The sequence below is a fragment of the Canis lupus genome, chromosome X, assembly GCF_003254725.2.
Source record: "Canis lupus dingo isolate Sandy chromosome X, ASM325472v2, whole genome shotgun sequence".
NCBI classification, from domain to species: domain Eukaryota; kingdom Metazoa; phylum Chordata; class Mammalia; order Carnivora; family Canidae; genus Canis; species Canis lupus.
The window spans coordinates 70,751,708-70,767,629 of record NC_064281.1 but is presented as its reverse complement, the minus strand read 5'-3'; the positions used below and the strand labels follow the sequence as shown (position 1 = coordinate 70,767,629).

General features: G+C 37.9%; 1 protein-coding gene and 1 pseudogene across 7 annotated transcripts in view; one reads left to right on the top strand and one right to left on the bottom strand.

The window, feature by feature from the left end:
* DIAPH2 (diaphanous related formin 2) overlaps positions 1-15,922 on the bottom strand; it is a 1,060,012-nt gene that overhangs the window by 411,911 nt on the left and 632,179 nt on the right. The window lies entirely within an intron of this gene.
* Positions 11,961-15,623, top strand: LOC112649061 (proteasome subunit alpha type-1-like; annotated as a pseudogene).

The following is a 15,922-nucleotide window of genomic DNA, read 5'->3' as shown; positions in this document are numbered from 1 at the left end:
CTCGTACAGCCACTTTGCACTGAGCAAAATGATTAGAAGGAAGAACTCACAACAAAAGAAAGAATCAGAAACAGTACTCTCTGCCACAGAGTTACAAAATTTGGATTACAATTTGATGTCAGAAAGCCAATTCAGAAGTACAATTATAAAGCTACTGGTGGCTCTGGAAAAAAACATAAAGGATTCTAGAGAATTCATGACTGCAGAATTTAGATCAAATCAGGCCGAAATTAAAAATAAATTAAATTAGATGCAATCCAAACTGGAGGTCCTAACGACAAGGGTTAGTGAGGAGGAAGAAAGAGTGAGCGATATAGAAGAAAAATTGATAGCAAGGAAGGAAGCTGAGGAAAAAAGAGAAACAGAATTAAAAGACCATGAGGAAAGGTTAAGGAAAATAAATGATTGCCTCAGAAGGAAGAATCTATGTATAATTGGGGTTCCAGAGAGTGCCAAGAGGGACAGAGAGCCAGAAAGCATATTTGAACAAATCATAACTGAGAACTTCCCTAATTTGGGGAGGGAAACAGGCATTCAGATCCAGGAGATAGAGAGGTCTCCCCAAAATCAATAAAAACCTTTCAACACCTAGACATTTAGGAGTGAAACTTGCAAATTCCAAAGATAAAGAGAAAATCATTAAAGCAGTGAGAGACAAGAAATTCTTAATTTATATGGGGAGAAATATTAGATTAACAGCAGACCTCTCCACAGAGACCTGGCAGGCCAGAAAGGGCTGGCAGGATATATTCAGGGTACTAAATGAGAAGAACATGCAACCAAGAATACTTTATCCAGCAGGGCTCTCAATCAGAATAGAAGGAGAGATAAAGAGCTTCCAAGAGAGGCAGAAACTGAAAGAATATGAAAGCACTAAACCTACTCTGCAAGAAATATTAAGGAGCATCCTGTAAAAGAAAGAGGAAGCCCAAAGAAATAATCCACAAAAACAGGAACTGGAGAAAGAACAGCAAATAAAACCTACACCAAGCAGTAAAAACGACTTAATAAAGATTCGAGCAGAACTCAATGAAATAGAGACCAGAAGAACAACAGATGAACAAAACCAGGAGTTGGCTCTTTCAAAGAGTTAATAAGATAGATAAACCATTAGCCAGCCTTATTAAAAAGAAAGAAAAGACTCAAATTAATAAAATCATGTATGAAAGAGGAGAGATCACAACCAATACCAAGGAAATAGAAATGATTTTAAAAGCATATTATGAGAAGTTATATGCCAATAAATCAGGCATTCTAGAAGAAATGGACACATTTCTGGAAAACCACAAATTACCAAAACTGGAACAGGAAGGAATAGAAAACCTGAACAGGCCATTAACCAGGGAGGAAATTGAAGCAGTCATCAAAAAACTCCCAAGACACAAAAGTCCAGGGCCAGATGGCCTCCCAGGATAATTCTATCAAACGTTTAAAGAAGAAATAATACCTATTCTGCTAGAGCTGTTCCAAAGGATATAAAGGAACAGAATACTTCCAAACTCGTTTTATGAGGACAGCAACACCTTAGTTCCAAAATCAGACAAAGACTACACCAAAAAGGAGAATTATAGACCAACATCCCTGATGAACACAGAGGCAAAATTTCTCAACAACATACTAGCCAATAGGACCCAACAGTGCATTAAGAGGATTACTCACTATGACCAAGTGGGATTTATCCTCATGATGCAAGGCTGGTTCAATATGTGTTAAAAAAAAATCAAGTGATAGATCATATCAACAAGAAAAAAAAAAGAACCATATGATCCTCTCCATAGAGAAAGCATTTGACAAAATACAGCATCCATTCTTGATCAAAACTCAGAGTGTAAGGATAGAGAGAACATTCCTCAGCATCTTAAAAGCAATCTATGAAAGCCCACAGCAAATATCATCATCAATGACAAACACTGGGAGCCTTTCCCATAAGATCAGGAACACCACAGGATGTCTACTCTCATCACCGCTATTCAATAAAGTATTAGAAGTAGTAGCCTCAGCAACCAAACAAAAAGAAAAAAAAAAGGCATTCAAATTGGCCAAGAAGAAGTCAAACTCTCCCTCTTCGCAGATGACATGATACTGTACATAGAAAACCCTAAAGCCTCCACCCCAAGATTGCTAGAACTCACACAGCAATTTGGCAGTGTGGCAGGATACAAAATCAATGCCCAGAAATCAGTGGCATTTCTATACACTAATAATGAGACTGAAGAAAGAGAAATTAAGGAGTCAATCCCATTTACAATTGCACATAAGATACCTAGGAATAAACCTAACCAAAGTGGTAAAGGATCTATACCCTAAAAACTATAGAACCCTTCTGACAGAAATGGAGGAAGACACAAAGAGATGGAAAAATATTCCATGCTCATGGATTGGCAGAATTAATATTGTGAAAATGTCAATGTTACCCAGGGCAATTTACACATTCAATGCAATCCCTATCAAAATACCATGGACTTTCTTCACAGAGTTGGTAACAAATCATCTTAAGATTTGTGTGGATTCAGAAAAGACCCCGAATAGGCTGGGGAATATTGAAAAAGAAAACCAGAGCTGGGGGCATCACAATGCCAGATTTCAGCTTGTACTACAAAGCTGTGGTCATCAAGACAGTGTGGTACTGGCACAAAAACAGACACATGGGTCAATGGGACAGAATAGAGAACCCAGGAATGGGCCCTCAACTCTATGGTCAACTAATATTCGACAAGGCAGGAAAGACCATCCATTGTAAAAAGGACAGTCTCTTCAATAAATGGTGCTGGGAAAATTGGGCAGCCTCGTGGAGAAGTATAAAACCAGACCATTCTATTACACCATACACAAAGATAAACTCAAAATGGATGAAAGATCTAAATGTGAAACAAGAATCTATCAAAATCCTAGAGGAGAACACATGTAACATCCTTTTTGAACTTGGCCACAGCAACTTCTTGAAGGATACATCTATGAAGGCAAGGGAAAGAAAAGCAAAAATGAACTATTGGTACTTCATCAAGATAAAAAGCTTCTGCACAGCAAAAGAAACAGTCAACAAAACTAAAAGACAACCTACAGAATGGGAGAAGATATTTGCAAATGACCTATCAGATGAAGGACTAGTATCCAAGGTCTATAAAAAACTTATGAAACTCAACACTCAGGAAACAAACAATCCAATCATGAAATGGGCGAAAGACATGAACAGAAATTTCACCAAAGAAGACATACACATGGCCAAGAAGCACATGAGAAAATGCTCCGCATCCCTGGCCATCAAGGAAATACAAATCAAAACCACAAGGAGATACCACCTCACACCAGGGAGAATGGTGAAAATTAACAAGGCAGGAAACCACAAATGTTGGAGAGGATGTGGAGAAAGGGGAACCCTCTTGCACTGTTGGTGGGAATGTGAACTGGTACAGCCATTCTGGAAAACTGTGTAGAGGTTCCTCAAAGAGTTAAAAATAGACCTGCCCTACAACCCAGCAATTGCACTGCTGGGGATTTACCCCAAGGATACAGATGGAGTGAAATGCCGGGACACCTGCACCCCAATGTTTATAGCAGCATTTTCCACAATAGCCAAACTGTGGAAGGAGCCTCAGTTTCCATAGACAGATGAGTGGATAAAGAAGATGTGAGATATATATATATTGTATATATATATATATATATATATATATACATATATATAATGGAATATTACTCAGCCATTAGAAACAACAAATACCTACCATTGCTTCAAAGTGGATAGAACTGGTGGGTATTATGCTGAATGAAGTATGTCAATCAGAGAAGGACAACCATCATATGGTTTCATTCATACAGGGATTATAAAAAATAGTGAAAGGGATCATAGGGGAAAGGAGAGAAAATGAGTGGGAAAAATCGGAGAGTGTGACAGAACATGAGAGACTCTTAACTCTGGGAAATGAACAAAGGGTAGTGGAATGGTAGCTGGGCAGGGGGGTGGGGTGCCTGGGTGACAGGCACTGAGGGGTGCACTTGACAGGATGAGCGCTGGTTCTTATATTATATGTTGGCAAATCGAATTGTAATAAAAAATATATAAAGAAATCATGGATGCTCTTGTATACGGAATAAATAAGACACTTTTTAAGTAAGTTTATTTCATTTAATTTTTGTAACACCCTCAAAGAGCAAATGTGATAATTACAGTTATTTTATAGGAGGAAACAGATGTTGGGAGAAGTTATAAACATGTCTAACATGACACAAGTAGTCACTTCCAGAGTAAGGACTCAAAGTTAGTTCCTATGATTCTAAATCTTATAGTATCCCTTACTCACCTACCTACCCACCAAATACTGCTTTAATCTTTAATAACCCAAATTTTACAAAAACCAGGATTCATATTATTCAGTATCACACAATGTATGTTTCTTATTTTTTTTAATGAAAAAGGTAAAAAAATAGGATCTTGATTCTTGGGCTATATAAACAAGTTAAAACCAATATCAGGCCTCCTTAGTAATGCAGCTAATGTTTTAAGCAAAACCCAAACCAAAGGTTCTAAATATGCCTTTTCTTGAAAAACCTACAAGATAGAGAATCAGGATCATTATTTATTTTCACATGCCCTGAATCAGACTGATAACTATCATTAATTTTTTGCCACCCTGTCCACTCATGTTTTACAATTTTATCTACTCTTACCTAGGCTTCACAATGTTAATTCTCATGGCATTTTTGGGGATGCCTGGGTGGCTCAGTGGTTGAGCTTCTGCCTTTGACTCAAGGCATGATCCTGGGGTCCCGGGTCAAGTTCTGCACTGGGTTCCCTGCATGGAGCCTGATTCTCCTTCTGCCTGTGTCTCTGCCTCTCTCTGTGTGTCTGTCATGAATAAACAGTCTTTAAAAAAATGGCATATTTGATGCTCAATGGGATATTTTTTACACAGTAGAAGAGGGAATAAGGAAGGGAATGACATATTATTTCATGTCGGATTAATAATGCTTAAGGATTTTAGAACTAAAATGTATCATTCCATGGAAGGGTACAATCCCAGGACATTATTTTAGTAACGTTGAAATGGTTGCAGATTTTCTTTTCTTGCCTTGTCATCAAATATGGAGGTTGACTGATAATCCTTTAGGCCAATTGCTCTAAGTGTTTATGGATCTCTGGTTTGTTAGGTTTTCTTTCTCAGTGAAATCTATGTTTTATACTAGAAGAGTATTGATATCCGTATACACAAGGGGAAATATTCAGAATTTCACATTTGATTAGATCCAAACTAACACGGTTTATGAAGTGACAAGCTTCACATTCAAGCCGTTAGGTAACAGCGTACAAATATTAGATGACACTACTTATTTACAAAATGTTAGATTGCAAAGTAGCTCTCTGTGTTATGCAAAGAGTCAGAAGAAAAACAGAAAATTGGATTTCTATAAAGTCTGGTGTTGAGTTAGGGGAATGGTACACAGGAGTGGAATTCATATGTTTTGAGTGTACAGCATGGCAGTGGCTGGGGAGTGGGATATAGGAGTCAGGAGAGAAAAATCATTTGTTAGATGGTAATTCCAACCCTAAGGACACATCTAAAAGTCATACTTTAACAGCAATATGACCCAGGGCTATCCAACATCTTAATTTCTTGCTCACAAAGGAATTTCAATTTAGTCTACCAAAGGATTCACCTCCTTTATCTATCTCTTACCCATACCAGCCTAGAACCATGTCCCTGATTCTATAATGGAAAATAAAGAAGAAATACAATTGTTACACGGTTGTTTGTTTTGTTTTGAGGTACACATATATACCATAAGGTAAGAAAAATGACCATCGAGATAATTCCTTTTACATAAAACAGAATATTACCCATACTTTCATCTCACCTTGTGCAACTAAAAAAAATAAAAACATTACTTTCCACATGGAGCTAGGGGGAGGTCAGTATCTTGTTTAATTAAGTAGATACATTCTATTTGTCCAAATAAAGCAAAATAGGATTAAAATAAGATAATATTTAGTAATATATAAGATTGTAGATTCACTCTACGTTGATCTGCTTTCTGTATAATTTTAATCCCTCTTTCATGAGCCTCTTTTAACAAAACAGTATTTCAGTTTGTCAAAGATAAAGTGCACTGTATATTGATTTCACTGTCTTGTCCATTTGCTTTACCAACAGGGACAGAACAAAATTTTAAGATTAGAGTGCTTCATAACAAGTCCAGCCCAAAGTAGATCCTGACCTCATCAGAGTTTAATGAGACATTCAATCTAAGAAATATATTAAATGACATTTTGGGATCATGCTTAATGAAGCAGGTATCTACAGAAGCTCTAGATTGCAACAGTGTTCTTATAATCTGTGAAGAATAGGGCAGGAGAATGTCATCAATCATTTGGGACAAATTGGCACTCTGTGGAATAGAAAATGTTGAACCTCAGTAACTCCTGGTCTCAATCATGGCCCTGAACTGGTTTCTTGTTATGTCAGTATCATAAAATAGTTTGCACATGTCCATGTTAATTCCATAAATCAGCATCTCATCAGTGTCATAACCACATAACAACAGACAGTGTTTGTGAAATCCCAGAATGAACAAAACTCAGGACAAATACAATGTTAGAAAAGTAAAGTAGAAAATAGTTAGATTTTCCTATATAAAAAAGGAAAGTGTGGCATGTCTAAAAAATACTAAGAATTAAACTAGTGAAGAACAGACTTCTGTTCAAATCATATTGAAAGGATGATAAATGTACATACAGATAGGATGTAGTTAGCCTATAATAACAATTCTTTTAATATTTTGTTTATTTATTCATGAGAGACACAGAGAGATAGAGAGGCAGAGACACAGGCAGAGGGAGAAGCAGGCTCCATGCAGGGAGCCCGACTTCGGACTTGATCCTGGGTCTCCAGGAGCAGGCCCTGGGCTGAAGCCTGTGCTAAACCGCTGAGCCACCTGGGTTGCCCATAATAACAGTTCTGATGGACCTATAAACTCAATTGGTATCTATGATTCCAAATCAAGTTATTTTACTAAAAGTTAAATAAGTTGAAAGTACATTACTATTTGCAAATACAAATATTCTAAATCACAGGTATAATTCTTGATAAGATTTGTGACAATTATAAGCACACATCTAGAATTAAACAGAAAATGGAGGAGGGGCTACAGAATTAAACAGAAAATGGAAGATGGCTGAAGAGTAGGGTCCCCAAGTCACCTGTCCCCACCAAATTATCTAGATAACCTTCAAATCATCCTGAAAATCTACGAATTCGGCCTGAGATTTAAAGAGAGAACAGCTGGAATGCTACAGGGAGGAGAGTTCGTGCTTCTATCAAGGTAGGAAGACGGGGGGAAAAAAGAAATAAAGAAACAAAAGGCATCCAAGGTGGAGGGGACCCGCGAGGAGCCGGGCTAAGGCCAGGGCAAGTGTCCCCAGGACAGAAGAGCACCATCCCGGAGAAGCAGGAGATTCACCAAACTTCCCGGGCGGAAAGGGGCTCGCAGGGAGTTAGAGCAGGACCCCAGGAGGGGCGGGGATGCCCTCAGGCTCCCTGGGACACTAACAGACACCTGCGACCCAGGGAGAGTGCGCCATACCCTGCGGCCGAGCTCCCTAAAAGACTGCAGCGTGCTCGGCTGGACCCGGAGCAGCTCAGAGGGGCTCCAGCTGTGGCTCCGCGTGGAGGGGGCTGTGCGGCTGGGAGCAGCTGGGAGGCGGCTCCGGGAGAGGAAGAGGCTCCGTGCGGAGGGGGCTTCGGGGCTCCAGGGGCAGCTTGGAGGGGCTTGGCCAGCGGCTCCAGAGGGGGCTACGCCACCGGGAGCGGGAATCCAACAGTGCAGGCCCAGGAGCACAGGGCGCCGGGTCACAGCCCAGGATCCGGCCTCCCCCCGGGACAGGCAGAGGCCGGGAGGGCCCAGGACAGCAAGGACGCTCCTGCCCCGAGCTGAGCAGAGCAGCGGCCCCGCCCCGGAGCCTCCAGGCCCTGCAGACGGAGAGCTCCGGAGTTCCTGTGGGGGCTGAATCCAGGGCTCCAGAGCTGCCCCGCCACAGGTGTTGTTCCTCCTGGGGCCTCACGGGGTAAACAACCCCCACTGAGCCCTGCACCAGGCAGGGGGCAGAGCAGCTACCCCAAGCGCTAACACCTGAAAATCAGCACAACAGGCCCCTCCCCCAGAAGACCAGCTAGAAGGACAAGTTCCAGGGGAAGTCAAGGGACTTAAAGTATACAGAATCAGAAGATACTCCCCCGTGTGTGTTTTTTTCTTTTCGATTTCTGATTGCTTCCCCCACCCTTTTTTTTCACCTTTCTTTCTTTTTCTTTCTCTTTTTCTTCTCTTTTTGTTCTTTTTCTTCCATTTCTCTTTTTTCTTTTTCTCTTTTCTTTCTTTCTTTCTCTCCTCTCTTTCTCTCCTTTTCCCAATACAACTTGTTTTTGGCCACTCTGCACTGAGCAATGGAATATTACTCAGCCATTAGAAATGACAAATACCCACCATTTGCTTCAACGTGGATGGAACTGGAGGGTATTATGCTGAGTGAAAGAAGTCAATCGGAGAAGGACAAACATTGTATGTTCTCATTCATTTGGGGAATATAAATAATAGTGAAAGGGAATATAAGGGAAGGGAGAAGAAATGTGTGGGAAATATCAGAAAGGGAGACAGAACGTAAAGACTCATAACTCTGGGAAACGAACTAGGGGTGGTGGAAGGGCAGGAGGGCAGGGGGTGGGGGTGAATGGGTGATGGGCACTGAGGGGGCCCTTGACGGGATGAGCACTGGGTGTTATTCTGTATGTTGGTATATTCAACACCAATAAAAAATAAATTTATTACTAATAAAAATTTTAAAAAAACAGAAAATGGTGCAACATTTACAGCGAATACATGTTATATAAAGAATTCATATTAAAGAGCAAAACACTTGACCTAAATCAGTAAATGGCAAAAGCAAAAAGGAAATGGTAAAATTAATTTAAAACATGGGAAAATATTATCTTTCATTCATTGTCTCAGGTATTTATAAGAAAAGAGATTACCACTGTATAATTATTGGCACAATTTTTTTAAAAATCTTTTTCATGATAGTCACACACACAGAGAGAGAGGGGCAGAGACATGGGCAGAGGGAGAAGCAGGCACCATGCACCGGGAGCCTGACGTGGGATTTGATCCCGGGTCTCCAGGATTGTGCCCTGGGCCAAAGGCAGGTGCTAAACCGCTGCGCCACCCAGGGATCCCTGGCACAATTTTTTTAAAGTCTCATTTTTATTTTTACATTTTGTTGAATTTGTGTGCTCATTTCTTTTCATGACCAGCTGTCTCAATCCCTCTTTGGAAGTAGAAGTAACATAAACAAGTAGAGTAAAACTACTGTTTTTGAGGTTATGGTGAAACTGATATATGATTGTGTACATTTATACAATCCTCCTGGAAGATACTTTTCTAAAAAATTCAAGAGTAGAGAAATATTTTCAAGTCTTGGCACATCTCATAGAAATAAAACAAGGAATCATATATATAGTTAAAGAGAGAAATTATAAAATTATTTTAAATAGGGGGGATCCCTGGGTGGCTCAGCGGTTTGGCGCCTGCCTTTGGCCCGGGGAGCGATCCTGGAGTCCCGGGATCAAGTCCCACGTCGGGCTCCCGGCATGGAGCCTACTTCTCCTTCCTCCTGTGTCTCTGCCTCTCTCTCTCTCTCTCTATGTCTATCATAAATAAATAAATAAATCTTTAAAACATTATTTTAAATAGGGAAAGATTAGAGGTCTTTATGTCCTATAGTACAATACAGAATTGATAAAGTTTGGCACATCAATTGGAGTCAAGATTACACATTAAATACAAATAATTATGAAGAAAATGTAGCAACACTGGAAGAATATCATGCTTTAAAAATACCAAGTGTCATAAACTCACATAAAGAATATATGATTCTATAAACATTGCGCATAGACAAAACTGAGGCCAAAAAACCCCCTCAAAAACAGAGACAAAAAAGTACTGATCAAGTCTTAGATTCTTGATAGAAGAGATAATGAAAAACAACCTTTTGTTTCTTTTTTTTTTAAGATTTTATCTGTTTATTCATGAGCGACACACAGAGAGAGAGAGAGGCAGAGACAGGCAGAGGGAGAAGCAGGCTCCATGCAGGAAGCCTGATGTGTGACTCGATCCCGGGACTGCAGGATCACACCCTGAGCCGAAGGCAGGCCCTAAACCACTGAGCCACCCAGGGATCTCCCTTTTGTTTTTTTAATGTTCAAAAATAAATACAATAAAATTCAAATAATGCGAAGGCTTATATAATAATCCACTTAATTCTGAACAAACAGAATGAGCATCCTACTCCAAAAAGACACTTTTTGTAAGAATATTTTTTATAATATTTTATTATCTTTAAACACTCAGAAATTCTACATTCCTCCCAAACTATATTTGCCACAGAAAGCAGGCTATGTTTCACATTACATTTATATAAAATTGTGTAAAAGATCCCCTTTTGGCAAAAGTAGTTAACAGATAAAAGCAAACGTTATCTAATAGTAGCTAATGCATTAATTAGCTACTAAAATAGTAGCTTATTCAAACTAGTATGAAAACACACTGACACCGATTAAGGCAAATTAAATTCTATTTTGAAGTGAAATTTATTCTTACAACCTAAATCACAGAACTGGTTGAGTCCTTGAGAGTTAATCTGCCTTCAAGAAAGTGAATATATAATCAACAAAGATAAATGGGTTTCTATTCTCTTCTTGAGTTCAAGTAAGTTTTTTTTTTAAACAGGGACCATATCTTATTTACTATCATATTCTTATCACCTATTATAGTGTTGGCCACAAAGTAAGTTCTGAATGGATGGACAGAGGGATATAAAGAATATTTCTAGAGAAAGACATCAGAAATTTTTCATTTCTATGATGATTAACCCTGGTGGCAAAGTTCTTCCTTTTACAAATTAAAAAAAGAATTTCAGTAGGAAAATCACCAGTGCATATAGTTTTTTCTACTAAATATATGGGTAATGGATAATAAGCACAACTTACTGAAAGTATTATCTTTGTGTAGCACCTTGAAGTTTAATTAATCAAGTACAAGGCAGAAGGTAAGACAAATCTTACTATTTTAGTTTGATGCATGAAAAAAAACAATAGGGGTCAAATTCTGGTTCTTCTACTTCCAAGATTTCTAACTTTGAGCATGTTAACCTCTCAGTTTTATCACCTATATAATGGAATGATAATGATTCTTACTGTCACAAGGTTGTTGTAAGGATTAAATTCATGTAAAATACTTAGAACATATAAATGTGAGATAAAACCATTATCACTGTTGCCACTCTTGTTATTATTATTGTTGTCACAAACTTCCCATAGACAATCCTAAAAGATGCCCATCTGTGCCTGCTGTAAGAGCAGCTTTCAACCTAACTTGGTTTTATGTTTATAATGTTAAAATATTTCTTTTTTAAAAGATTTTATTTATTTATTCACGACACACACACACACACACACACACACACACACACACACACAGGCAGAGACACAGGCAAAGGGAGAAGCAGGCTCCATGCAGGAAGCCCGACGTGGGACTCAATCCCAGGTCTCCAGGATCACGCCCTGGGCCGAAGGCAGGCGCTAAACCACTGAGCCACCCAGGGATCCCTGTTAAAATATTTCAACTGATCTCTGTAGATGGTTATATGGTATCTATACTATATGATTGATAACATTTTTTACTATATTGATTTTTTTATAAGTGCTATATGCAGATATCCAGTTCAGCTATCATTTTCGTCAGAAACACCAATAAAACATCTGCTGGTATGATGATTGGTGAGGAGCAGTGACAAAATTCAATAAATTGACATTAAGTTTGATTTATTGCCCAAGCGATTGGCAGCGGCAAATACCAAGAGGAAATGAGGAGATAACTGGATGTCACTATGAGATACTGAGACCTGAATGAGGGAGATGCCAAAATCCAGAGCATGTTTAGAAAACACAGTCAAGGTAATTCCTGAGACATAGAAACAAAGTCAAAGCCCATAAAAATAACTCTGCCAAGTGATAGTCTGGCTAAGGATGCTTTTAATGTGTGTGCCTGACCCCAACAGCATCTTGAAAGCAGCCCCTGACCCTTGATAAGTATGACTATCTTGATTTTTTTGTCAAACATGCTACTTTAAAGTCACTATTTTTTTTAAAAAAATGTTTTAGCATAATCTCAGAAGAGTTTAAAATAGGTCAAACAAAAAAATTAATGTTTATTGCTCTGCATCACATGAGATATGACTAAGACATATAGATACTATAAATTGACCATTTGAATATGTGCATCATACATGTCTCTATACATTTTTATGCATGTTCCAAGTTTTTTAACGTGCCCAGTTGAAAAAGATTTTATGACATAGTATTCAATTTCCTTATCAAACTCCACAATGAGTATGAAACAGTGTTTTAGGATTCTATGACAAGTATATTCACAATCACTCCAATATTTAAATAGTTGGTCTTTTTATAATGTGTCATTTCCAGAAGTAGTCCAAAAGAGGAAGAGTTGAAGAGTGCCGATAAAAAAGGCATATACTTATATTATCCTGATTCAGCTCTTTTAAAGTTAGGTAACCTTTAAAAAGTACTTAAGTCATGAAAGGAAGTATAAGATACCATATATTCAGATTTCTTCATGGCTAAAGAAAGTTTCAAATAATTCAGTTCCATAGAAATCAGGCTAAAATCCAAAGCATTAAGTTGCTACTAATATCACCATGGTTTAAGGAAGTCCTTTCTCAACTTCCATTCATATTTGGTTCAAATTAGGCCTTAAAACAACAGCAGTTGGTATGCAAAGGCACCAGCTTCAGTCCTGAGAAGACTAATATTTCCCAAAAACTAGAACATTCTGGGAGAGAAAATGAAAAGGAAAAACAAAAAACAAAACAAAACAAAAACACAGAGATTGCCTCAATAAAGGGACAAGGAGCATGATGTGAAAGAATAAGTGTCCCTAGAGCAAGCTTTCCATAAATGTTTGCTTGGCCGACTGGAATGCAGAATTACACTGTCACTGGCAAATATTAGTATACATTATAAATACACATCTTTATATATAGACACATATGTGTAAGTATATATACATATATTCTATGTATATATGGAATAAAAGCAATTTTAATTATATATCATGATAAGGCAAGTTATTTTTACCAGCCCTAATTATCTGTTTTTATACTAAGTGGTTTTATATGTGTTAGTTAGGCATAAATATGTGTATATACACACACACACACACACACACACACACACACAGACAACAACTCTGTTTGGGTGATTGTTAGATGATGGGTGGTTGATATTGTAAGAGGAGAATGCAAAAATAGGAAAAGGGAAAAATTCAGTGAGCACTATCTTCCTGCTAAAACATGCTGATGGCTAGCCTTTTCTTCCCACCTGTTAACCACCCTGCCTCCACCTTCCTAAGACATCTTATTTTCTGTTTCTTAATTCTCCTTTCTACATGTATTTCCCTTCACTTTTAATAAAAATGACCACAGCTCACATGTCAACCTAATATATTTGAAATATAAAGTATATCTTCCATTTTCCTTTCTTAGCAGAATACAATGTTGTCAAAGTGTGAGGGGGAATTTGAGAGCTGTCAGGAATGGAGATATCAAGTGAATGTGTTGGGAAATCACTATCTTTATGATAAAGGAGAGCAACATTGCTTAAACTATATAGGTAAAGTTCAATATATTTGTTTAAACCCATCAAGTGCTTATTTGTCTATACTTATCACTGCACTAATAGATAAAAATGTGGTATCTGGTACAGATTGCTTGAAACAATCATTTTCATGAAATAAAAGTAGGGAAGAAACAATATACTTAGGACATTGTTGATGATTCTATAAACTTGTAAATGACATTTTATATAAAGATAAACATTTATTGATTATAAATGTATGTACCTTAAATACAAATTCAAATGCATTTATGCTTATATATATATGGATATACATATTCAAATTAAATAAATTCTAGTTTCATAACCTCTGTAACTTTTTTTATAGGAAAGACTGCTGCAACCAATTACAATACTGGATATTTCTAGCTTAAAAGAGATATTATAATATTATATTCCTTATATATATACATAATATACATCTATATATACTTTTTCTTTTCTCCCCTCCCCCACTGATTTGACCAGCATGTTTAAGATAAAACATGGTATTCTTAGGTTTCTTATACATCTCTCTAGAGTCATCCAGTGAGATTTTTCATTAAACATGAGATGACCTTCTCCACATTCATGACATATGCATCTTTTATTCTCATTGTCTTTTGAAAGAAAAAAATGATATTCAGCTGATTACCATGAATCTGACAGTCTCTGCCTGAGTCCTATAAAGCTCTGTAAATGATGCAAACATATCTGGCTTGCTTCAGAATACTGAACAGTCATTTGTTTCCTATTTATTTTTATGCAACTAGAAATACACAAGGCTTAGGCAACACACACAAACAAAATAATAATTAAAATAAATGGTTTTGAAAGAACAACCTAGTCAAATAGCACTAGCAAATATCTTAGTCCTTGACAGCCGACTTGGTTGTGGTCAAGATAAAAAAATGATCTAAATGTTTCAAACTTAGACTAGAGAAAAGGTGAAGACTACTGACCATTCACTGGAAGGTAATAATTCTGTAATCTGTATATATAAACATCACCCTCCCCTGCCCCTGGTAAACAAAAGAATGGAAACAAATGTCATAATAATAAGTGAAGCACCCTAGCTCTTGAATCCACACCTCTGCAGGAGGCTGTAGCCAGAACCCTGCTGGAACCTTCGCAAACAGTATGACAATGATGTCACTGTTTGGAGCCCTCAGGGCAGGATTCATCAAATTGAATATGCAATGGAAGCTGTCAAACAAGGTTTAGCCACAGTTGGTCTGAAATAAAAAACCATGCAGTGTTGGTTGCATTGAAGAGAGCACAGTCAGAGCTTGCAGCTCATCAGAAGAAAATTCTCCATGTTGATAACCATATTGGTATCTCAATTGCAGGACTTCCTGCTGATGTTTTGTAATTTCATGTGCCAGGAGTGTTTTGATTCCAGATTTATATTTGACAGACCTCTTCCTGTGTCTCGTCTTGTATCTTTAATTGGAAGCAAGACCCAGATACCAACACAACAATATGGCTGGAGACCATATGGTGTTGGATTGCTTATTGCTGGTTATGATGACATGGGCTCTCACATTTTCCAAACCTGTCCATCTGTCAACTATTTTGACTGTAGAGCCATGTCCATTGGAGCCCGTTCTCCATCAGCTCGTACATACATGGAGAGACATATGTCTGAGTTTATGGAGTGCAATTTGAATGAACTGGTTAAACATGGTCTGCGTGCCTTACGAGAGACACTTGCTGCAGAACAGGACCTACCTACAAAAAAATGTTTCCATTGGAATTGTTGGTAAAGACTTGGAGTTTATGATTTATGATGATGATGATATATCTCCATTCCTGAAAGGTCTTGAAGAAAGACCACAGAGAAAGGTACAGCCTGCTCAACCTGCTGATGAACCTGCAGAAAATGCTGATGAACTAATGGAGCATTAAGTCACAAACCAGTCTATATGTGTATTATCGAATATGTAAGAATGCAGGGAGACCTTAGTGATGACAATAATCTATACTTTGGACCAAAAGACACAGAGTGGTCTTATGGTATGTTTTAGGAATCAGTCCAGATGTGTTTTTCCCAAGCAACTTGTCTGAACCATATAATGGTGTGCATTTTTTCTTTCAGAGGGTCTATATAATCATTTTCTAGAAAGTATAGTTACATTTTCTAGAAAGTACTGATGTTTTTATATGAAGAACATAGTGTCTTTGTGGTTTTAAAGACAACTGTGAAA